This window comes from Herpailurus yagouaroundi, unplaced genomic scaffold (genome assembly GCF_014898765.1).
Source record: "Herpailurus yagouaroundi ecotype Mexico unplaced genomic scaffold, PumYag 210, whole genome shotgun sequence".
In the NCBI taxonomy this organism is placed as follows: Eukaryota; Metazoa; Chordata; class Mammalia; order Carnivora; family Felidae; genus Herpailurus; species Herpailurus yagouaroundi.
In genome coordinates, this window is record NW_024412441.1 from 13,532,475 (window position 1) to 13,558,011 (window position 25,537).

Sequence of the window (25,537 nt, forward strand, 5' to 3'; positions counted from 1 at the left end):
CAACCTGCTTCGACCCTGACCTCCTTCCTTCAGGAGCTCGAACCAATGGTCTCCTAGTCTCCCTGAGCCACAGGCTCTGCGTTTGTGAAAACAGGAAAGTGAGGCCTTCCTAAAAGAGGGTGGTGTGAGGATTGGGAAATACAAGCTAACAGATGCAAAAGCGCTCCTGGCTTGGCCCCGGGTTGGCTTTCGAAAAACCGCTATGAACCTAAGCCAGTGGGGGCTTGGCCCGGAGGACAGTGACGATGCCTTCCAACTCTGGGTGTCTACTAATCGGTACGCTGGCCACAGGCACCTGACTACCCAGGGGCAGAAGCCGCCAGACCAAGTGCCCGCAGCATTGAGAAGGGATCTGCTAAGAGCGGGCAGGTACCACAGCGCCTCATCCTGGGACCGACGTCCTCCTGAAGGGGACAATGGAGAGGATGGGAAAGAAAGCCCTATCTCATGTCCTTCTCCGAGCTACGTGTGATGGCTGTAACTGTGCCGTGGATGTGCTGGGAGGGCAACAGGGACCGATGGGGCCTGAGCCACATTCTCTAGGTCCTCTTCCCACAGAGGCGTCCAGGGGGCGGAATCGGGCCCTCTTCACGGTGCCAAAATAAACTTGCATTGTTTCCAGCAACACAAGAGGCCTCAGTGAAGCAGCTTTTGCCAAACCCTATAAGGAAGCCAGAGAAGGGAGGGGAGCCTGGAATGAGACATGCCCCCTCTCCCACCCACCTCCCCAGCTTTCTTTTGACTTCCATAAAACTCCATGTAGGCAAGCCCTAAGGCAAATACCCATGGGCGCTGTGGGAATCTGGAGTTTTAGGGGAAAAAGAAGGGACTGGAACTCCCATTTGTTGAATGTTTACTATGTGCTACTTATTTTGCTTATAAAGACAGTCATGTTAATGAGCTGGGGGTGCACACAGACCTGGGTTCACATTCTGACCCTGTCATTTTGCTATGTGATCTGGGAGAGGGAATGGCTCTGAGCTTGTTTCTTCATAGGTGAAATGGAGCTCCTAAGAGTACACTTCAGAGCGTTGTATTAAAGATTAACTCAGAAAAAAAAAAAAGAGGTTAGAGAGGGAGGGAGCCAAAACATAAGAGACTCTTAAAAACTGAGAACAAACTGAGGGTTGATGGGGGGTGGGAGGGAGGGGAGGGGAGGGTGGGTGATGGGTATTGAGGAGGGCACCTTTTGTGAAGAGCACTGGGTGTTGTATGGAAACCAATTTGACAACACATTTCATATTAAAAAAAACAAATTCAAATAAACTATACTAGATAAAACACTATTTTAAAAAAAGATTAACTCAGGTAACATGCTTAGTTAGCATAATGCACAGCACATAAAATGCACTCAATATGTTAGTTGTCATTATTATTAAATAGTTGCTATTAGTAATAATAATATTATTTTCAAACTTCGTGACAATACAGAGAGGTAAGTGCTGTAGGTAACTATTTCAAGTATGGAAACTGAGGCTTGAGAGGGATCAAGGCACCTTTTCAGGGCCTGACTCAGGATTCAAACCCAGGTCTACCTGGCTCTAAGGCCCACACTTGTCATGTCTGCATCTGAGATGGGGGCCCAACTGAGTATCCTGATACAGATGCCAGGTTGCTCTGAGGCTGGGAATCCAGAAAGCAACCAAAACAGAGCCTGCCGGGCATCATTGTCATGGTCCAACTACTCCCTAGGCTTCATAGGCTTGGCCACCATCATCCAGCTGGGCTTGGCTGACCACCAAAGCCCAGGGTTGCCCTTGCCAGGCCCCAGGGCTCCTCTGTCCCTGGACCATTGATCTGTAGTGAGTGTCTGCACAGCTGGACCCCAGGCTGCCCAGTTGGTTTCCCATTCCTGCACGGACGGCTTACTGCAGTTGATCCAAAGCAGGCTGGGATTTAAACGCTGTCTCTGTCACTCATTAGCTGGGTGACACTGGGCTTGTTACTTGCTCTCTCTGAGCTTCAATTTTCTCATCTGTAATGCTGGAGCAACGGTATCTAGCTTTCTGGGTCCCTGTGAGAATTACTTGAGACGATGGACATGACATAAGTGTCTGGAAGGTTAGTTCACCCCTGCTCCTGGCCTCCCCGTCTTGAGACAAATTCTCCCTGGGACCGTGGGACTGTGGGGCCCCAGACCGGGACTGATTTTTCCTCCTTAGATATGGATTCTCTGCGTGACATCCTTAATGAAAAACGAATAACTCATGTGTTCATTTCATTAAATGCTGCCCCCACAAAAGTGTGGGCTTGTGCAATTCTCCAAAGACTGTCAACTGGAAGATATCTCGGAATTCCTCGTAAATCAAAAGGTTTCATTTTTCTGCCAAGACAGTCAATTTTCTCTGCCTTGAGTCAGGCGGAGGGGCGGTGCTGGGCTGGGATCCGAGTCAACAGACCTGCCTGCTGGTCCGGACTCTGCCCATGATCAACGCAGGACAGGAGCAAACCGCTTCTTTTGCATTGAGACTCTGAAGTCTCGGTTTCCTCCTCTGAAAAATGGGTGGTGTGTGTGTTGGGGTGGCCTGCTAGATGGTCTTCTGTCTCTTCCTCCAGTTCTAAAATTCTGGAATTTGATCTCTTCTTCTGCCTCTGCTTCTCTCTACCCTCCAGACTCCACCTCTCCAGCCCCCTTCCTGCTCTCCTTCTCCCCTTGCCCTGTCCTGTCTACCTTTCCCGTCAATCAGACCAGATCAGCCCAGGGCAGGGACTGGAGAAAAAAACGTCTATGCATTCCTGGCAGCCGACAATCTTCTAATGCCCTTATTGCAAAAGCAGCCCTTCTTTGGGGTGAAAAGAAGGGCAGCCAAGATCTGTGTTTCTATTATGGGGTCCAGAAAGGGGGGCATTTGCTCTTGGCGCTAAGGATGGATACATTTAGGAGTAAGAGGTGGCCCCTTCTCTAAATGCAGCTTTGGGAAGGGGTCCTGGGCCAGCCCAAGGGGGCTTCGTGGTTGCCTGGTGGGGCAGATTCCAGGCCACCCAGAGGGGTCTGTGGCCTGCAGGGTAGTGGGGTGGAGAGCATGCAGGGCAAAGGGCCCCGAGGGAATTCAGCTGCCTAAGAACTGCGGTCTGAGCTGGTCTCTTGGGGAGGATAGGGGAGAATAGCTAATGTATTTGGGTTTCTTCACCACTGAGTTCATCTGATTGACAGAGGGAGATAGAAAGAGAGGCCTGGAAAGATTGCCCAGCGCAGGGGTTGGGCGAGAGAAGGAGAGCCAGAGAGGGACGGAGGGGCCAAAGAGGGAAGCAAAGAAGGGAAAGAGGAATAGAGAAAAGAGAGAAGGGAAGGAGAGAGGAAAGCAGGCAAGCAGGAAGGAAACAGGAAGGAAAGAGAGTGAGGAAGGAAAATGTTTCGTGTCATCTGAGTGCCACCAATCCTCCAAGACTGAGGGGTGGGGCAGGCATGCTGAGGGTCCAGCCCCGTGCGGGGCGACTTTCCCACCATCCCTCTCCCGGGGCTTTGCTGTGCCCACTGCTCCATGGCCTCCCCAGCAGAAGCCACTTCCGAGCCTCCTCGTTGCCCCACTCTGGCAGCCCTATTTACCTAAAACACAAAGTCAGCGGGGCGCCTGGGTGGCGCAGTCGGTTAAGCGGTTAAGCGTCCGACTTCAGCCAGGTCACGATCTCGCGGTCCCGGAGTTCGAGCCCCGCGTCGGGCTCTGGGCTGATGGCTCAGAGCCTGGAGCCTGTTTCCGATTCTGTGTCTCCCTCTCTCTCTGCCCCTCCCCCGTTCATGCTCTGTCTCTCTCTGTCCCCAAAATAAATAAAAAACGTTGAAAAAAAATTTTAAAAAATAAAAAAAAAATAAAACACAAAGTCAGCAATTGCCCTGGAGCTGCGCAAGGAAGTAGCGGGCCCTGTGTGGCTGGCAAGTCCCAGAAGCGAATCCTAGCAGCACAATTAGACGGGCACAGAACCGAGTACTCAAAATACAGCACGCACTGTCCCACTCACTAGATCACTAAATATGCTTTTGCCTCTGTTTTTACCATACTAGCACATGTACACGTATAAACCCACTCCATTCACCATGTTTGGCTTTAAACATCTCTTTACTAGTTCTGAAAATAAAATCCACTGAAAGACCTGCAACCATTAAGAGCTCTGGCTGTCCATCTACCCATCCATCCATCCATCCATCCATGTAGAGTCTGCCCTTTCAAGGGACTTTTATTATTTATTTATTTATTTATTTATTTATTTAAAGTTTATTTATTTTGAGAGAGAGAGAGAGAAAGCATGAGTCAGGGAGGAACAGAGAGAGAAGGACAGAGAGAGAATCCCAAGCTCTGTCAGCACAGAGCCAATGCAGGGCTTGAACTCATGAGCCATGACATCATGACTTGAGCCAAAGTTGGACGCTTAACCAACTGAGCCTCCCAGCCACTTCTCAAGGGACTTTTAATTGAGTATCTACAGTATGCCAGGCAGTTGGCTTTACTGGGTCAACCACAAAAACAGGCCTTGCCCTCAAGGGGCACACTTTCTGTTGGGTAAACACACATAAATAATTTATTATTATATATATTATAAGTGGAATAATAAGAATGTTACCAATTGTTATCTGGTAAAAACAAAACAAGACAAATCAACTGTGTCAGGCAACTGTTACACATAATCTGTAATGTGGACCCTGACTTCCAGAACAGAGGTGCCCTGCTCTCTGCCACCCACCTGTGGATAGATGACCTGTCTGGCTAGTGTGTCCTGATTCAGAGCTGGCATCTACTTTTTTAAAGAAAATATTGTTGGGGCGCCTGGGTGGCGCAGTCGGTTAAGCGTCCGACTTCAGCCAGGTCACGATCTCATGGTCCCTGAGTTCGAGCCCCGCGTCGGGCTCTGGGCTGATGGCTCAGAGCCTGGAGCCTGTTTCCGATTCTGTGTCTCCCTCTCTCTCTGCCCCTCCCCCGTTCATGCTCTGTCTCTCTCTGTCCCAAAAATAAATAAATGTTGAAAAAAAAATTAAAAAAAATAAAAAAAAAAAAGAAAATATTGTTTTTTAAATGCATAAAACTGGGGCGCCCGGATGGCTCAGTCGGTTAAGTGTCCGACTTTGGCTCAGGTCATGATCTTGCGATTCATGAGTTCAAGCCTCATATTGGGCTCTGTGCTGACAGCTTAGAGCCTGGATCCTGCTTTGGATTCTGTGTCTCCCTCTCTCTTTGCCCCTCCCCTGCTTGTGCTCAGTCTTTCTCTCTGTCTCTCAAAAATAAAATAAAACATTAAAACAAATAAATGCATAAGACCTATAAAGCAAATACCTTTGTAACCATCCATGAGATCAAGAAATAGACTAGAACATCTCCAGTACCTGTGAAGTGCCCCAACTCCACACCTCTCCCAATCAAATCTCCTCCCCTTCTCCCCAGAGGTAACACTATCCTGACTTTTCTGGTCATCATTACCTTTCTATATGGTTTTATCCTCTGTGTATGTACCCTAAAAATCTTAGAGTGAACTGTAGGAGACTAAATGGTTGGATAACAGCAATTTTATACAGTTTAAGCTAATGGTTAATTTACCTTTAGGCTTGGCAAGTAAGTACTTACTGTATGCATTCTTTTTTTTTAATTGAGGTATAATTGACTTTGTGTAACCTGCAGTGCTTCCCTATCCTAGAATGTGAGTATAGTAAAGCATAATTTTTTAAGTGTTTATTTATTTTTGAGAGAGATAGAGTGTGAGTCGGGGAGAGATGGTGGGGGGGGGGGCGGGGGTTGGGGGCACAGAGGATCCAAAGCAGGCTCTATGCTGAGAGCCTGATGCTGTGCTCGAACTCATAAATCATGAGAGCATAACCTGAGCCACAATTGGATGCTTAGCCAACTGAGCCACCCAGGTGCCCCAAAGCCTTTCATTTCATCTGCCTCTCCAAGTGCAATGTCCATGGCCATGTTGGAGTGATCTGTAAAGACACCACAAGGTACTTTCTCCTTTATAACACATTTCCCTACCACTCTTTTGCTCCAGCATTTTTTTAAAGTCTGTTTTTCTTTCTCACTGCTCTGTAACCCTACCTCTATGTTATATCAAGTATCCCTATATGTGTTGATCTGTTCATGAGCTCTCTATTCTGTTTCAGTGATCTATTTCTCTATGCCTGTGCCAATGACACATTGTCTTAATTACTATGACCTTATGGTAAGTAATAATCCCTGATAGGACAATTCCTTCACTTTGTTTTTCTTATTTCACTCTCATATGAATTTTACAATAAGTTTACCAAATCCTACATGCAATAATGTGTTGGGATTTTGATTGGAATGCTTTGAATCCACATATAAATTTGTGGAAAATGACATCTTTACAATGCAGACCTATCTATCCACGAATATAGTATACCTCTGCATTTTTTAGAGTATCCTTTAGTGTCCCTCAATAAAGTTTAATAATTTTTTTATAGAAGTCTAACATACAGGCCATTGGAGCCCTGTGTTGCTGCCATGTCTTTTGGGGCCAGCGTGAATGTCCTGCAATGCCTGATGGAGCAGCTCAAGCTGGATGCCAGTGTGGAGAGTATCAAGGCCTCACAGGTACCTGCAGAGCTTCAACAGTACTGCACGTAAAATGCCTGCAAGGTTGCCCTGCTGGTAGGTGTTCCAGCTGAAAGCAACACTTTCTGGGAGCTCAGATCCTGTGCTTTATTCTAAAGGCTGGGAAGAAGTTTCCTGAGGAATGCTTTTAAGCGTAAAGTGATGGATGACTGCTTCTAAGTCTCAAGAAAACACTTTTTTTCCAGCCAAATGACTCTTAGATATTTCGGGCCTGTCCTGTGGCCTGGTCCTATAGCCAAAATTCTACAGAAATTGATGAGTTTCTACTCGGATAAGAGAACTGAGTGAAAGAATGGACTTTAGATAATAATGGCCTGATTCTTTTGGTAAAGTGCTTCTATATTTAAGACAAACAAAAATGTTATGACCAAATATACTTTTTTCATGAGCAAATTACTAGTGTTTCTATATCTGGAATATCATGTTTGTTTTATTGACTAGATGTTTACAGTTTGGGAAGGAAAACATTTTTGTTAAAAAATTTGTATTTTGTTAATTTGTTGTTCCTAAGATTTTTATACCATAACAAAACTTGTTATTTTCTCATGAATTTAACAGTTTCTAAATGAAGACAAGCAAGTATAAAACTGGGAGAAGAATAAGTTTTATTGATCAAATGATGTCTTGATTTTTCTAAATGAGAAGATTATTTTATTTGTAACACTAAACATGGGAGCTGTTTCTTAGCAAACATATTTGTAAAGATTTGGTCTTTATCTTAAGTTCCTCTACTTTATTGTCGTGGTTGTATCTTAAAAAAAGGTACATCATTTCATGTCTTAAAAAATGTTTACATGTGATCTTCTGAACATTGCAAATGATTAAAAACAAAATAATGGAAAATACTACAACCTAAATTCTTAATGTCACAAGTGTTTTACTTTGATGATGTGCTTTGATTTAATTTGGGACACTTAAAAAGATTTTTTTAACGTTTTTATTTTTGAGAGAGAGAGAGACAGAGAGAGAGAAAGAGCATGACTGGGGGAGGGGAAGAGAGAGAGGGAGACACAGAATCTGAAACAGGCTCCAAGCTCTGACCTGTCAGCACAGAGCCCAACACAGGGCTTGAACCCACTGCCAACCACGAGATCATGACCTGAGACGAAGTCAGACGCTCAACTGACTGAGCCATCCAGGTGCCCCAATTTGGGACACCTTTAAAAGATACTTTGTGTTTGTAGTAATCTTTAATGAGCTTGGAAATAAAATTCTGCTTAATTAATCATTTTCTAAGAAAAAAAGTATAACATAAATTTTGTTAGACTCATTCATAAATCCCTCATTTTTGTTGCAAATGTATATGATCACTTTTTAAAAAGTTCATTTTCTCACATTAGTTGTTCATGTATTGAAAAAAACTCATTTTTGGTATGTTAATTTTATATCCAGCAATCCTGCAAAACATTCTTACTAGGTCTAATAATATTAGTAGACTCTTGGATGTTTATTCACATAATATTATTTGTATACATTTAAAGTTTTGTTTCTCTATTTCTCAATCTTAGCCTTACATTGTTTTTTTTTCTCTTTATTTAAATGGGAAGGACTTCCGGCACAATGTTGATAGAAGTAGTGATAGTGACTATCCTTGTCTTTGTCTTATTTTCTATCTCAAAGGCAGTGGTTGGACAGGATGAACTCTTGAGTGCCTTCCAATGTGAAGATCTTGCTTCTCCCTATGATCATATTCTTTCTGGATAAGACAGCTACTAAGACTTCTGGAGTCTTTCTCCTGGTCCAGAGTAAAAGTCATAATTTGTATCCAGACCTTTAATAGTTGCATATGTCCAGCCTGAGTGTAGAAGATCCTAGAATTTGATCTCGTATTCTCCAACTTTTCACACTTGTTGAGTCATTTCCTCCCAAAAGTCAGTTCTGCCCCAAACTCAAACTATTTCTGGTTCACATTTTGAATCATGACTAATATTCAAAAAAACTATGATGGTTGTGCCCATCTTCCTTTTTAAAAACTCTCCCTGACGTCCTTCAAAGAGGGAGAGGAGGAGAGTGACTTTGCTCCCCAGTCTAAACCCTGCCTGAAAGACCAGTCATGCTACATTGTGCTATCTTCTCTGGGGTGTCTAAGCTACATCCAGTGGTAAGAACACCAGGTATAGCATAACTGGACTCACCTGATTAGCCCTCTTTCATCAGAAGTGCCTAATATTCTAGTCTACTTTTAGGAAGGTGATAAAACAAACAGCTATTGGAAGAAGGCTTGTAAAATAAGCATTGGAGACTAGTGTTCACCAGGTTGTTCAATCTTTCTTGTATAGAAAGGAGGCATAGAATATAGTTGACCTTTGAACAATATACAGGTTAGGGGTGCCAACTCCCCATGCAGTCAAAAATTCACAAACAACTTTTGACTACCCCAAACTTAACTACTAATAGCCTACCATTGACTTAAGTCATACTGATAACATGAACAGTCAACTAATACATATTTTGTATGTTAAATGTAATATGTACTGTATTCTTGCAATAAAGTAAGCTAAAGAAAAGAAAATGTTATTAAGAAAAGCATAAAAGAAAATACATTTACAGTACTGTACTGTAAAAAGTCCTCAGGACCTGTGCAATTCAACTGTATTGCTCAAGGGTCAACTGTACATTTCTTTTGAAATTTAATATCAGCATAGTTCATTTCTCCTGTTGAACTACTATGTTTCTGCAATGGGGTTAACACTTTTAGATGAATTTTCATATCCTGTAAATCCTGTTATTCTGGGGTTTTTTTGTCCACTGAAGCAATGTTCGGGGCAGGCAGTGAGAGGAAGGCACATAAAATACTTTAATCAATTTGTCCAGATTAGATTTTTGTCTGCATCTGTAGCAAGATTCTTGGATGGAATGTAGTCATCGTTAAGAGAAAAGGCTTTCTAAATTCCTTTAACTCTCATTTAACACAGCAAGAGTTAGGTCTGCCTGACTAGTTCTGAGAAAATGGAGAGGGGAACACCTGGTCCTTCTATTCTGATAGACTGTGAGAAGGAGAAAAGGATAGAGAGGGAATAGGTAGACAGACAGCAAGGTTTTTCTCTGCCACTACCATTCTTGCCTCTACCACCTTCCCCACACACAACTTGGCATGTTGGGAATTTCTGAATCATCCAGAAAAGCATGGAGGACATAGTGTCTGGGCCAGGTGGGTCCTTATCCAGGCATGTGGGGGAAGACCACAAGTCCAGGAGAAGCACCCACATGATAGCATGGGGGTACAGCAGGAAGTGGTGGGTAGGGAAGCCTGAGATAGCACCAGAGTAGGTGCTTAGAGAGCTAGCAGAGTGGCAGAAGATAGGCCTGGTGATAGACCTGGTGACAATAGGACCAAGAGGTCACTTGGGCAACTGGCAGGGACCATGGCCTCGAGTGTTAGTTATATCCTAGCATAACACCCCAGAAAGCCAGAAGGGACCCATCCTACTGTGGTGGTCATCAGCTCAGGTAGCTGGCTAGTCTAGCCTCTTGTGAAGGAGACCAGTGAGGATCTGGGGCATGCCACAGGAACTCAAGGACCCTCTCCTGGTTGCCATGAGGATCTTGGTCAGAACCATTCACCACAGTGGGTTCAGGAAGCAGAGAAAGCAGACTCCCAAAGGTTGAGATTCACCCAAGTCATCCAAATTACTTGAAAAAGACAACTTTAGTTACTGGGATTGGAAGTTTACCAATTTAGACAAAATTTAGTTTCTATTCCCTCACCCCCAACTCTGGGCTAGATCCCTAGTGGAACTGATAAGAAAGAACAGATTACTTATAAAGCAAATGAGGAAACTACATTTCCCCCCCTACAATCACATTGTAAAGTGAGTACCTGTGCCTCAGTACACATCTTTTTTATGAAACAGTATTATTTATCTTCTCGTGGTCTCTTTTTAGTTTTAGAGCAGAGTTGCATGTTATACTCAAAGACAGCAAATATTCTCACTTAGGCATGGAAAGAGCACAGGTTTGGAGTTAGGCAGGCTGGAGTTTGTAGCACAGGCTTGCATTCCTCTGGGGGAGCCTAGGCACTTTAACATTTATGGGCTCCTTCCTCCATTAAAAAAGTAAAAAGTGTATTTTATAACTAAATTGTTATAAAGAAATATTAATTTCTATATTAAAACATTTTCTTCACCTTAAGCTTTCTTCTTCCTCTTCTTCCCCTCTCCCCCTCCTCCTTCTTCTCTTTCTCCTTCTTCTTCTGATTTTATAAGAAATTTTAAGACATTTTCATGGGCTCCTGAAAGTATCATGGGCCCCAGGCGCCATGCCTTTTGTTTCCGTACTTGCCCTGGCACACCTCTTTGTTCTTGTTTTTCTCATCTGTAAAGTGGGGTTGTCGGATTAAATGACAGAATGCATTGAAGAACATGGCACATGGTGATAACATTGGTTTCTTTTCTTTTTGGTTTCTTTTCCATGGATTTTACTTTCTATTTTAGTGATCTTGCTGCATGTGTGGTTTTCATTGTGAGTCACCTTCAAATTCTCTTTGGAAGTAGAGGGGGTATAACTTATAAATAAAAATTCCTTTTCACTTCCTCAGCACTTAGCACAATGCCTGGCTTTATATTTTCAATCCTTGTTTGTTGACTGTGCTGGTAAATGGCTCCCTCCCTTCCCAGCCTCCACCCACCACCCTGTCCCACTCAGGCCCTGACATACTCCAAAAGCATCCTTTCTCCCTTTCTTTTTCTTCTTTTCTCTCCCTCAAAAATTTTTTTCCTTAGTGGCCTGTGTTCATTGGGCACCCACTGAGCATCACACCATTGAACCAGATGGTCTCCTCACACCCCGGTTGGGTAGCATCCTGGCCCTGCTCGGTCAGTGAGGAAGCTGTGGCTCAGAATATAAGGAATTTGCTCAATAAATGCTGAACCAAGGATCTGAACCCTGGCCTGTCTGACCATGACATGGCATAATGTGTTAAGCCTCCATGATTTGCAGTTCACAGAGGACTACGTGGGGAGGTAACCCAAGGAACGCCTTTCCAGGGGTAAGGGAGATGCTTTTAGATGCTTTGCAAGGATTTCATGCTGCTCAAATTAAATGTCTAAGTCCCTATAGGTATGTGCTAAGCTTTGCCATTGTCACCTGCTACTTGCCATTCACCAAGTTGGAAGTCTGTGCTGAAACCCCCTTCCTGAATGTTAGAGGGCAGTGATGCCAGAAGTAATGGGGAGCAATAATGAGCCACGGAGATCAAGCTGGGGGGTTAAAATGTTGTGTCCATCAAGAGAGGACTGAACACATTTCCTTCATAAGCTAGATATTTGAGTGCTTTTCCTCTGCCCAGCGTGGAGACTTTAAGATGGTGTCAGTGCATTCAGTGAGTGAGTGCGTGTGAGGGCTTAGAGCAAACAGCACCTGGCATAAATGTTGGCCCAACAGAACCAAATGCACACATTAAGCACCTACTGTGCTGCGTGCTGGGGAGAGGCACGCGAATAAAACATCTTCCCTCAGATTCAAGAGAAGTCGAGGCAAAAATTGCCCTGTGATGGGATGAATCTGCAATTAAAAAAAGCGAGGCATATGAAAGCTTATTTATGTCCTATTACACAAGCTCCTCCATTCTCCGCCTCCACCCTCACCCCCAATCTGTCACATTCAGGGATCTGGGGCTCCAAGCATTAGAATGAATTAAATAGATTCAGTGGCATGTCGGGGCTGGGAGGCAGAGGAAAGAAGGTGGAGGAATGAGATGGAAGAACAAGTTAAAAAGAGAGTGGATATTGGCAGTCAATACACGAATCTCCTGGAGAAGAGACTGCGGGTCATATAGAGACCTGGAATGTTCCATTTGGAACCATCATGCTATTAATAATAGTGACAAAGTCTCACATTTCCTGAATGTGTCCACTGCCAGGCGCCCTTCTAAGCCTTTTACGCACATTAGCACGCATCATCTTCCAAATTACCTCGTGAGGTAGCTTCTTTCACAAACCCCATATTACTGATGAGAAACCAGAGAGGGCTAGTGACTTGAGCCAGAGTAATGCCACCAAGAGGCAGCCTCCCATCTGAGCCTGCAAGCAGCGGGGGACAGGTGAGGTCAGGGTGGGCCATGCAATACCACCACGGCCCCCCACCCCGAGGGGGTTAGGGCAGAAAGTGGGGAGTGGTACTGCCTCTGGGCTCACCACTGCTAACCCCGTGGCTTTGGCCAAGTTCCTCATCCTTTTTGTGTCTCTGGTTTCTCATATAGTAAATGAAGACAGATGATGATGATGATAGTGGTGGTGATGGTGATGGAGGTGGCACCCCTCATAGGGTGGTTGTGAGGGTTTAATATGATTCTGCACAAAAGGGGGTTAGCACAGTGCCTGGCCCCACAAGTGCTCGGTGAATGTCAGGTGTCCCTGAGACTACGATTTGTTTCCTGGAAGAGCTCCCACCATCCCATCGGCTTTGTGGCCCCCGTGGGACTCATGCTTACTCAGCACCAGTGTCAAACATCCAGCCTACCGCACTCGCACAGGCCAGCCTGCAACTTGAGGTGGGACCACAAAGAAGAGAAAGGTCGATGATAAGTGGCTCTGCCCGTGGGGCCTGTCCCCAAACCCATAGCCACGTTGGGAGATGAGGATGGCTGGGCCTGCCCCGTGGAACACCTCAGACATGGGTGGCCACGGGGATGCTGGAGGACAATGGCTGGTTCCTACCTTCAAGTGGGCATGGTCTGGCTGGGGGCACATGGCTCTGCCATGCAAAGCAATAAGTAGACCAGGCAGGATTTCCCCAGGGCCCCACAAGTCCTGGCACTCAGAGAGCTGGTGTGAGTGGAGCAGACAGGGAGAAGGCTAAGGGGCTGCAGAAAGTGATGTGTGTGTGTGTGTGTGTGTGTGTGTGCGCGCGCGTGCGTGTGAGAGAGAGACAGAGACAGAGACACAGAGAGAGAGAGAGAGAGAGAGAGAGAGAAAGTGAGAGAGAGAGAGAGAGAGAGAGAGAGAGGGAGAGAGAGATGACTTGGCTACCCCAAGGGCTTTGGTCGAGCTCCACATTTTTGACCAGGCATGTATGATTTTCTTTCTCCTTTTCTTCCTTTGTGTGAGGAGCAACCTTGTGGCCATAGGGGAGGCACAGCCAGGCCCGAGGGCTTCCTTTCCAGGGCTGCTCTGGGTCGGGCTGACTATGCAGTTTGAACGTGCAGGGCTCCTGCTGCAGCATCCCCAGTAAACGGGCCAGTACAAAGAAGCCCTTCAGAGATGTGCTCACACAGATGATTCTGTCCCACCTGTCAACGAGGGAGGCCTGGCAACCATCTGTTAGATTCTTTATTCCCACCCCTCCCCTTTCATTTTTAACCACAGATTTTCACAGTTTGCATTACTTATTTAAATCTGTTATTTGAAAAAAACACATGTATTGCTAAGTCCGGCGATGGCCGCTTTTGCCCATTGAAGCCTGTCCTTTCCCATTCCCGGTAGCTGGCTGTGGCCCCATGGGAGACCCTCATGTGCAGGCCTGCGTGTCCCTTGACCAGGCTGGATTTAAGACTCAGAATTTAGGACATGATGCTCTGTACTGGAGTTGGGGGAGAGGGGTGCAGAGTCAGGATTTCAGCCTTGGGGCTTTGTTGCTGATTCTCCTTGTCCCTTACTGTGAAATTTAATGTGACACAACCATAAGACTAAAAATGAGTCCTCAGTTTCTTTTCTTTTTTTTTTTAGAGAGAGACAGAGGCAGCATGAGTGGGGGAGGGGCAGAGAGAGAGGGAGAGAAGAATCTGCAGCAGGCTCCAGGAGTCAGCACAGAGCCCGACACGAGGCTCAAACTCATGAACTGTGAGATCATGACCTGAGCTAAAATCAAGAGTCAGATGCTTAACCAACAGAGCCACCCAGGTGCCCTGAGTTCTCAGTTTCTTGATCTCTCCTATGGGATGTTGTTGATCCCTACTTTAATCCAGAGAGGACACTACATGTTTAAATTCAATGTTCTTCAAGTCATGCTGCACAGCCAGACCATGATTCAGTTATTCAGCACCTACTGTGTACCAGACACTGTGTACCAGGCACCAGAGATACCTCAGAGCAAGTGACAAAGTCCCTATTTCCATGGAACTGATGCTTTGGTGGGGGGAGACAGAATAAAATCCAATAAGGACAACTTGGGGTCAATGCTGTAAAAGAAACAAATGGTACCATATAGAGAAAGAATAGTGAGGAGGACCTATGAGCGAGGAGAGCCCCTGGGGGAGCATGTGGAAGCTGGGATCCAGAGGATGAGAGGCAGGGACAGTCCTGAACACAGAAGGAAAGCAGGTGCAGAATCACTGAGGTACGAAGAGCTTGACATATTTGAGGGGCAGGAGAATAATCTGGGCCTGGACCTCTTTCCCACGTCCTATCCTCAAGATCTTGGGTCCCCTCCTGGCCACCTCTGTCTTTGGAGCTCCTCAAGAATGGGAATGATCAGACACCGTACTTCTGCCATTCCTGCAGAACTCCCTGGAGGGCCTGGCCTCCCTGTTCACCCATTGGTTAACTGACTGAACCACCCAGGTGCCCCATCCTACTTGCCCATTGGTTCCAGGGGCTGCCATGCCTGCTCCTGGCCAGGGGCCCGGAGATCTGAAACCTCCTCTCGCCCACATGTGCTTGCATCCCACCCTGCCTCGCTGTGGCAGCCGGCTCACCAGCCCTGCTGCCTTCTTGAGTCTCCAATCCCTCCCCGATAGCCTCATTACCCTGTTTTTCTTTTGCTGCAGCCACAAAGCTCCATTCACTGCTCCTGTCCAAACCTCCAGCCTGCAGCCCACTGCCAGGAAGGCACTACTTCCTATTGGCCTTTCTTCCTGGTGACATCTGATTTCTTCAAGGTCTCTTAAAATTTTTTAAGTTTATTATCTATTTTGAGAGACAGAGAGGGAGAGAGAAAGAGAGAGAGAGAGAGAGAGAGAGAATCCCAAGCAGGCCCCATGCTGCCAGCGCAGAGCCCCATGTGGGGCTCGAACCCACGAAACCACAAGAGCCGAAACTAAGAGTTGGACACTTAACCAACTGCATCACCCAGGTGCCCCTCTTCAAGGTCTCTTCAAATACCACTCTCTTCCACACCCCCAGATGCTTTCCTCTCCTTCCCCTATGTTTTTGGCACTTCACTATAACACTTAGCCATTGTTAGTATTTGAGTCCCTCTCCTCACCTTCCCAAGGACAGAAGCACTTTTATATTTTCCTTCCTAGTACCTTAACAGAGTAGATTAATCAGTAAAGCTTCATTGAATGAATCCCTCCTGAGCCTCTTAGAATAACAGCCTCATTCATTTATTCAGCATTTACCAAAGCTCTTTCAAAACTCTGTCCCCTTTAAGAGTAGGTGGTGAGCCACAGCACAGGTAGGGAGATGGAGAAAGGTTATTTGACTTACTCTATATCACACACAAATTGGTGGCAGGTCTGGGACAGTCCTAATGTCCTTACCCCTAGCCAGAGCTCTTAAGCAGCCTCAGAGCACCCAAAGCTTGGAGCCAGAGAAACCCAAAACTTCTCAGTAATAAACATTAAAATATTAGTTGAAGGTACTCACCTCAGTCCAGTTATGACACAAACTTTTTGAAAGTTCATCGTTAGATATGAGCTAATACAGCCTTTCAGGCATTCATTAAGAAGCATTTATTGAGCACCTATTGTATACGGAGCTCTGTCCTCTGGGAGATAACAAAGAATTACAAGTCTTTCCTTCATAGCATTTGCAATTATTCAGGGGAAAGGACCCCCAGAGTGACACAACGAATGGAGGATGGGAGTCAATATAAGGTAATATACAATCAGATAGGTGCAGAAACTCTGGATGGCACAGGGTTATTCCAGGAAGGTCCTTGGAGAAGGCCCCAGGAGGTCATTGCCCTGGGAAGGGGGGAGTGAGAGCAGAGAGGAAGAGTGGAAATAAAGAGTAGGGACGGACAGGCATAGTGAAACGGGAGCAGCCCAGGGACTGGCTGCAGTGAGGAGCTTCATGGGGGCACCTATGGAAGTGTTGCTTCTGGGGACTAGAAGAGAATCTTGAGAAGGTCTTCCTGGATGTCTTATCCACAAGCATTTCTCTGTCTCTGTTTTAAGGAAAACTAACTCAATCTCTGCACAGAAAGGATGCCTTATCCCAGAGGATTCTAAGAATAAGCTCTATCTTCCAACTCAACTCAGCTCAGCTCAACTCAGCTCAGTTCAGCTCCACGCAATTCAGCTCAATTCAACTCAGCTCAATTTAACCTCTCTCTTTATATTACCTGCCAGTCATAGGTCATCACTACCTACCCTCAACTGCCAGAGACAAAAGTGGTGAAGCAGGTAAGACACACAGAGAACATTTTTTTCTCTTTTCTGTTCCAACATCAATCGTGACATGTCATTCCCTTTTACCTCCTTCTTCTCCCCACCCACGGTTGGCAGTCTCCAGCCATGATAGGAAAGCCTCTGTAGGACACTCAGTTCAGGTAAGAGTGTGACTCCTCTTCTCCCCCTGCAAACTGAGCCCATGGTGAAATGGGCAGGAGGACAGAAGGCCTCACTGTAGGCCCACAGCCCCACCTGACCTGCCACTGAGGTTGTGCTGGAACCCTAGTGAGACTCCAAAGTGTCCCTAGCTTGGCTTTAAAGGTTATAAGAAGGTTCCTGAAGGACCTAGCACATGTGAGTTGCATAGCAAAGCAGGTTTGATGGAGCCCTTCTCTATTCCTTCTTTCAGAGCCTTCCTGGTTGGGAAATAGGCAGAGCTCTACAACCTTTCATTCTGGCCTCAAGCAGCACTGATGCATTTTAGCAACTCTTTAACCTCAAAGACCTGTGGGTCACTGGGGAGCAGGTCACATGCTTCTCTGGCTGAGCCCACTGGCCTTATCACAACGTCCTTGATCTGTTGTTCATGGCCTATAGAGGCCATCAGGTGAAAAGTCATACAGTCCCACATTGCTCCTCATGGGTCAACACAAGAGACAGTCACTGATGAAAACATCTATTGTGTTCCAACAAATATATTGGGGGAAATGTCCCCCATCTCTTTTTATAACTTCTCTCAATGTTTGATATCTTTTATTCAGCTCTAACCTGAATTTAGTCTCACACTATAATGCCAGTTCTTTTGGTCCGTTCCTCAGAGACAGCCCATTGAGTGAGAAACTCCAGGCTCTGAACATTATACTGGGAGTGGGATGGTGCGGGACAGAAACAAAAGAAGAGGGGAAATCCCCCATAGCGATTTCAAAACAAGCAGAATTGTGGTAGATGCCACAATTACTATGATCACTACTGTTTATTGAGCACCCCCTCTGCAGTAGACACCCTTTCTGGACTTTACAAATATTCCACTTGAACATCACATGTAGACCTCATTAGCTATTCTACAAATGAGGAAACTGGAGCCGCAGAGATGAAGTTACTTGCCTGATGCCATAGTAGTCAAGGGCAAAGCTCATATCTACATAAAGGCTTACTATTTCAACCTTATAATATTCATCTACTTAAAAAAAAAAAAAACCATTTGTGGAGTATCTACTACACGCCGAGCACTGTTGTAGGCATTGAGAACATGGGCAAATACAAACACAGATAAATATCCCTGCCTCACACATTTCAGAGACACTCACAGAATCACAGCTGCAGTGGGGATATAAGTAATCAGTACAGATGAATGAGACAGGCCCAGAGACACTGAGTGGCATCCTTGGTCACTTAGGATGTCTAAAGGCAGAACCAAGTGTCCTGACTTGGGCCTTTCCTTGCCATTCCCCCCACCTTTGGAATTCAACCTTTACCAGGCAGTCAAAAGGTCTTTTATTCCCTGGATTCCCTGGCTGGGAAGTCCTTCTCCATGCTTTGGAGGTGTTTTCCTTGCGTAGGACGGACCTCTAGGCTTACGGCCTTGGGACCCTGGTGGGGCCAACGTCTGGTGTGCAGAGAGCTGCCTGGGTGCCTGCCACTTGCAGAGCGCTCTGTTCCTTGCCCTAGACCTTCATCTTTTAGAAGTATGTAAATGCATGGCATTAATTCTTTTTTTTTAATGATTGGTATTTACGTGGTCCCCCCCCCCCCCCCCGGGGACCACACCATGTTCTGAAATGTGAACATGGCAAACAGGATGGATACATTTTTAGATCAGTAAGTACAACCAGATGTGTGGATGGGGCTGAAGAAACACAGCAAACTTTTGTGAGGTATGCAGAGCCCTTAGATGTGGCCTGGTTCTCTCCTCCCTGGGGAAATGAGTTCATGACTGGCAAAAAAAAACCAAACAAACCCACACAGGTCTAGGTACTCTCCAGATGAGTACCAGCTCCATGTAGCCCCAGCCAGGTGGGGGGCCTGGTCCTGCATCCGTCCACTCAGCTCTCAGTGACAGCAGATAACAGGCAGGTGCTTGACACGGTTCTCTCTTATCTCACTCCAACACACACAGCCACAAAACTGATGAGGAAAATGTGGGTCAGTCTGGCTCGGTAACTTGGCCACAGTCACACAGGTAGGCAGAAAGCAGGGCTGAGATTCACAGCAGGATGACTGCACTCCAAAGTGCATTTTCCTTAGACCACTACCTAATTTCTCTAGACCATCCTTTTGCCCCCAGGGGCATGCTGGCCAGGGGCGGGAGACTCGCAGGGATCCAGCAAGCTGGGGAGGCTCTGTCCCAGGTAACGGACAACTAGAAATACCTCCTGGCAGTGTTGGGGCAGGCAGTGATAAGGGCGCAGGGGATAAAAAGTAGTAGTCAGCCTTGAGGAATTCAAAACCAATGGCGAGGCAAGACACGGGTTCATCTATAAGTTGTGAGTGGCACATGTCAATACACAAATATGCTTCACTCTGCTCCTGGGGAAACACTTAAAGTGAGTGCTTTAAGAGTTCTGAACTGTGACCTAGAATAATGTGGGAGGCATTTGGATGGAGGGGTTTAAGCTGCACCTTGAAAGATGGGAGGAATTTGGAAAGAGAGAAGGGTGTCAAAAGTGTAAAAGGCTGAGTGTATAAAATGGCAGGAGCACAGCAGGGGATTAAAGAGGTGGGACTGGGGAGATGACAAATAATATATTAAGCACTGATCAAGTGTCATGAATGGTGCTGGGGGGCTTGGATGTATTAGCTCATTTATTTAAGTCAATTATATTTAGTTTTAACTTACATGTAAGAAAATGCATACACTCTAAGTGTACAGCACAGTCTCGGTGACCTGTGCAATAATACAGGCAGTTTTGTGTCCATGAAATTGGAATTCCAGAAAGATACAAGAGAGGAGGAAACAAAAAAAAAAAAAAAAAAAAAAAAAAAAAAAGAAGAAGAAATTATGGCCATATTTTCTCTCCAAATTTGATGAGAACTATAAATGTACAAATCCAAATATCTTACACAATACGATTAAGTTTCTGAAAAACAGTGACAAAGAGAACATCTTGAAAGCACCCAGAGAAAAAAGACACATTTTGTACAAAAGAACAGAGAAAATTCATCACAGACTTATTATTAGAAACTATGCACTCCAGAGGACAGTGGAATGCATCTTACAGTGTGTAAAGGAAAAAAAAAAATATATCAACACAGAATTTTAAATCTAGCAATAATATAATTCAAAAATGAAGGTGAAATGATGACTTTTTCAGACAGACAAAAAGATGAGGGCATTTGTTGCCAGTAGGCTTGAACTTAAAAAATATAACAGTTCTTCAGGCAGTAGGAAAATGGTGCCAGATGGAAACTTGGATCAACACAAAAGACTGGAGAGACCAGGAAATGGTAAATATGTGGGTAAAAATGAAAGACCTTTTTTTTCTCATTTAAAATTTTTACAAAAAAAAATGATTTAAAGCAAAAGGATACATTGTAGTGTTAATAACACATGCAGCAGCAAAATGTATGACAACAATAGCACAATGTACAGGAGAATGGCAATATGGAAGGTTGGGATGTTCTGGTATTATATTCACATATAATAATATTTGCAGGTAGGTTGTGATATATTAATTTTATTTTAAACCCTAGAGAAACTGCTAAAAAAAAAAACAAGGTGATACAGTTTAGCAAGTCAATGGGGGAGATAAAATGGAATACTAAAAAATGCACAATTAATGCAAGAAAAGACAAAAAGAATAAAAGGGGAACAAGGAACGGATGGGACAAATAGAAAGTAAGTAGCAAGGTGGTAGATATAAACCTGACTCTATCAATAATTACATTAAATGTAAATGCTCTAAACTCTTTCTCCTGATGAGCAGATGGGTTTCAGAAACAGACTCCCTCCCCCTTGAGGTGCCTCAGGGAAGGGGGTTTAGTGCAAGGATCTGTATGGAAGGGATGGTGACCACTAGAACAGGAGACTTGACTCAACTGGCTCTCATGGGAGCTGGGATCTGAGATGGGAAATATATCCTGAGCTAAGGCCATACTCCCCATCTTTCCAGGAACTGGGGCCTCTAGCTGTTGCCTGAGTGTCTGCTCCATGATCTTGTCTCTACCCCTCACACTGTTAGGCCCTCAGCCCTCATGTGACCCCTCACTGTGAGCACCTGCTTCTCTCCTCTTTCTGCACCACAACCTTCTGCTTTGGCGCCCATTTCCAAATGTCAGTAGCCTCTCAGTTTCCCATGCTTACACCCTGAAAGAGGCATCTTAGTAGCCCAGATCATCTTTTTCACCAGGCCACAGCTCAGGAGAGGTAATCTCAGGTCAGAGGCCCACACTGGTAGGTAGTTGCACCTGAGGTGGGAGGAGGGGAAGTTTCTCGTGGGAGTGGGCTATAGTGAACAAGATCGGCCTCTCACCTGACATCCTTTTCCTCAGTGGGAACAGAGAAGACAAAAGCCATCCTTTTGAGGATTCAGAAATGGCCTTTTTACAATACTCTCCAAAGAGAAGAGAGAGGTCATATTTAAACTTGGGGTTAATTCCATGGCACCTGGAATATTATAGAATTCACAGAAAAAAAGTTTCCATGTGAGAATAGGCAGACTCAGACTTTGAAGGCCTGAAAAGGAGCTAAGAGAACATTAGTTCTCATTGTCCTCCTTGCCCTCTTGGGAGAGCTAGGCGTAACAGCATAGCATTTGTAATTGACTCTCTTATTAAAGACCCTCCTTTTTGTCTGATTCCAGCAGAAGAGTTTTATAATTTGCTCTGTTAAATCCTCACTTTCTTGGGAGGGGGCAAGAGGTTAGAGTGAAATGCTGGTCAAGACAGATTCCAATTCCCTGCAGGTGTTAGACATAACAAACTGGCAGGTGTTAGAGTAGAAAGAGCATTAACCAACCTCCCCACTCCCAGTCAGGAGACCCCAGGCCACCTCCAGGACTCTGAGTCCTCCTAGCCATGGGCCAGGCCTGCTCCCCGTGAAGGCTGAGTAGTGGGGCCAGGCCCAGAAGGATTTGGAGTCAACAGAGCTGGGGCAGGGCCCCTGTTTCTAGCCCCACAGACAGCCCTGCCAGGATGGCTTGGAGCTGCTCCCTGGCCTGGGACCACCCCTGGGAAGCAACAGGCTACCGGCTCGGAGCCAGGGCATCAGATCAGGGCTGGAAAGGTCACAGAATCCTGCCAGAGCTGATGCTGACATGGCCACAGAGCAGCCTACCTTACCCAGGGTGGGGAGAGCAGGAAGCCCAGCCTTGCTCACACAACCTCCAACTGTCCACACTTTCTTATTATTGTTTTCATCATATTAACACAGGAATAACAAGTGTTTTCAACATCCTAAATCACATATTTGGAAGCTACAGCAGGTTAGAAAAACACAAAACCTACAAAGAGTTGGCCACTTGTCTCAGCTTCAAGAGGTTCCCATCACCTTGAGACCTGTCACACTTGATCCTGAACTCAGCCCAACGTCACCAGGTTGTCCTGCCTCAGCAAGGCCAGACACTGTGGTTGTTCTTGCTAAGACACCAACCAAGTTCCAATGTTCTATCCAAATGTCACCATCTCCAGAACCACTTGCAAGAACTTGGATTTGGAAATTGGCTTGGTAAAGAGAGCTTGCCATTAGAAATCCAGCCAGCTGCAGTGGGGGGCTGAGAGGGCGGGTGCCATGGAATCAGGGTGGGCAGGACTGCCTCAGGCCTCAGATGGCTGCATCTAGGCACTTGATCTCTGCCCCCAGAGGGACAGCACTATCCTCTGTTGTAATAGTTTGGACTGGCCCCAGCGGAGGGAACATATTCTCAGGGGTTTGCAGACCTCCCCTATTGCAGCATGCTGCAGGAATGAGTGAAGCCACATGCCAGGCTCTGGGAGCCCCCACCCACCCTTGTAGGGTGCTGCCACTTATAGTTGGGTCACCTTGGACACATTAAGAGATGTGTCTCAGAGATGGGAATCTCAGAGATGGGAATGCAACCCTCCCTTGCCTTGCTCACTGCACCAGACTATAATATCAGTGTAAAATACAAGAACTATATAAATAACCAGGCACTGAAAAATGTAGTGATAGCACCTACTGAAATGACGTTTAACCTGGAGGACATAATTTGTTACCCACTGCATTTGCCTGCAAAAATTCAAGTGGCATTTCTTCGTTCTCTTTTGCTGTACTAGACACCGAACGAGATGCCTTCCCCCTCACTTTGTGCAAACTGCCTCCCACCAACCCATTGGGTAAAAGCCACTGGCCCTGTTAGCTACTGTGTGTAGTAACTCATGATCGTGGCTCTGGTTATCGTTAATTATTTCAGGGGTGGGCTAACTGGCTAGAAATTTAGAATATGAACGTAGCAAGAGAGTAGTGAGACCATCTCTAGGTGGCTGGATGTGGAACATAAACTCAAGAGCTGGAGAGCAGCCAGAAGGGCCAATGTTTTCTCCCCGCTCTTGAACCTGGGACACAGAGCCAATGCAGGCCCTGCAGAGGGGATGCACCAAATTCGCTCCAAAGGCCTCCTCCGCTCCTCTCTTTTTTTTTTCTCCTTAGCAGTGTTCAGTAGTTTTCAGTTTTCCTTGAGCATTTTTGGTTAGATTTATTCCTAGGTACCTGATGTTTTTTATTCTATTGTAAGTGGCATTTAGTTTTAACAGATAGATGTTGGCCAAATGGAAACCTGGCAGCCTTGTCTCTGACTCCTGGGGCCAGTTTGGGCCCCAGAGGAAGCAGGTTCTAAGGCCGCCTAGCCACTCTTTCTGCTTCATTCCTTTCTGGTGATTTGAGTTGCATTCTGATATCATTTCCTTCTGTCTGAAAAAAACTGCCTTTAGCATTTCTTTGTGCTGGCATCAAAATCTCTTAGTTTTCTTTCATCAGAAAATGTCCTTATACTGCCTGCATCCACGAGGGATATTTCTGCCTGCTATAAAGTGTAGGGCTGACAGATTTCCTTTAGCGCTTCAAAAACACTGTTCTCCTCTCTTTTGGCCTTCACAGTTTCTAATGAGAAATTAGCTCTTTACTGAAGTATTGTTCCCTGGATATAAAATGTTGTTCTTTTCTTGCTACCTGAGCAAGGTTTGTCCTTTATATTTGGCTTGCAATAGTTTGACTCTAATATGCTTGGTGTTCTCTGAAATCTATAAATTTACGTTTTCATCAAATTTAGGAAATTTCCACCCATTATTTCTTCAAGCATTTTTTTCCCTGTCTTATTTTCTCTCTCCTCTCCTTTTGCAATTTCAATGACACGTATTTTATTTTTTTTTTTAATTTTTTTTCAACGTTTTTTATTTATTTTTGGGACAGAGAGAGACAGAGAGAGACAGAGCATGAACGGGGGAGGGGCAGAGAGAGAGGGAGACACAGAATCGGAAACAGGCTCTAGGCTCCGAGCCATCAGCCCAGAGCCTGATGCGGGGCTCGAACTCACGGGCCGCGAGATCATGACCTGGCTGAAGTCGGACGCTTAACCAACTGCGCCACCCAGGCGCCCCGTCAATGACACGTATTTTAGACTAATGTTATCAGAGATCTCTGAGGCTCCATTTATGTTTTCAATCTTTAAAAAAAACCTCCACATTGTGTTCCATATTGGATAATTTCTACTGATCTACTTTTTCCTCTATGTCCACCCTGCTGTTAAATTTATCCAGTAGATTTTCCAAGTCCAGTAGATATAGGAGTATCTATTTTTATTTCTATTTATTTGCTGAAATTTCCTCTCTAGATTCATTGTGAACATATTTTCTTTTACCTCATTGAGGATAGTTATGATGATAGCTGCTTTAAAGTCCTGGTCTACTAATTGCACACCCAGTTCAGCTCAGGGTTTTTTTTTTCCCCCTCATTAATATTCCTTTCTCAAGAATGTGTTCCATATTCTTGGTTCTTTGTATGTTGGGTACTTTGAGATTGTATCCCCTGGATGTTATGAAGGTTAAAGTAGGAAGACTCTGGATTATGGATTATGTTATTTTATCCTGATGAATTTTGTTTCTTTTCTTTTTCTTTCTTTTTAAAAAATTCTTCCCTCCTTTCTTCTTTTTCTCTTTTAAAAAATTTTTTAAATTATTTTTAAGTTTATTTGAGAGAGAGAGCACGTGCACGCACACACATGCAATGCATGAGAGGGGAAGGGGCAGAGAGAGAGGGAGAGAGAGAATCCCAAGCAGGTTCCAGACCACCAATGTAGAGCATAGATGCCAGGCTTGAACTCACAAACTGAGAGGTCACAACCTGAGCCAAAGTCAGAAGCTTAACCAACTGAGCCACCGAGGTATCCATCTTCTTTCTCTTTCTTTTTTTTGTAAAAATGTTTTTTTAATGTTCATTTATTTTTGTGAGAGACAGAGAGAGAGAGAGAGAGGGAAAATGAGTGGGGGAGGGGCAGAAAGAGGGAGACACAGAATCTGAAGTAGGCTCCAGGCTCTGAGCTGTTGGCACAGAGCCCGATATGGGGCTTGAACTCAAGAACCTGACCCGAGCCAAAGTCAGATGCTTAACCAACTGAGCCATGCAGGTGCCCCTTCTTTTTCTCTTTTAAAGCAGGCATGTATCTTTGTTGGACTCAAACTGCAACCAACTCTTTCTTGGCTGGCACTTCTTTTTTTTTTTTTTTTTTTTTTTTTTTTTTTTAATTTTTTTTAAACG

At 45.1% G+C, this 25,537-nt stretch overlaps 1 pseudogene; it reads left to right on the forward strand.

Moving 5' to 3' along the window:
* The first annotated feature begins 6,379 nt into the window (after positions 1-6,379).
* On the forward strand, positions 6,380-7,414 carry LOC121016325 (guanine nucleotide-binding protein G(I)/G(S)/G(O) subunit gamma-10-like; annotated as a pseudogene).
* Positions 7,415-25,537: the final 18,123 nt, after the last annotated feature.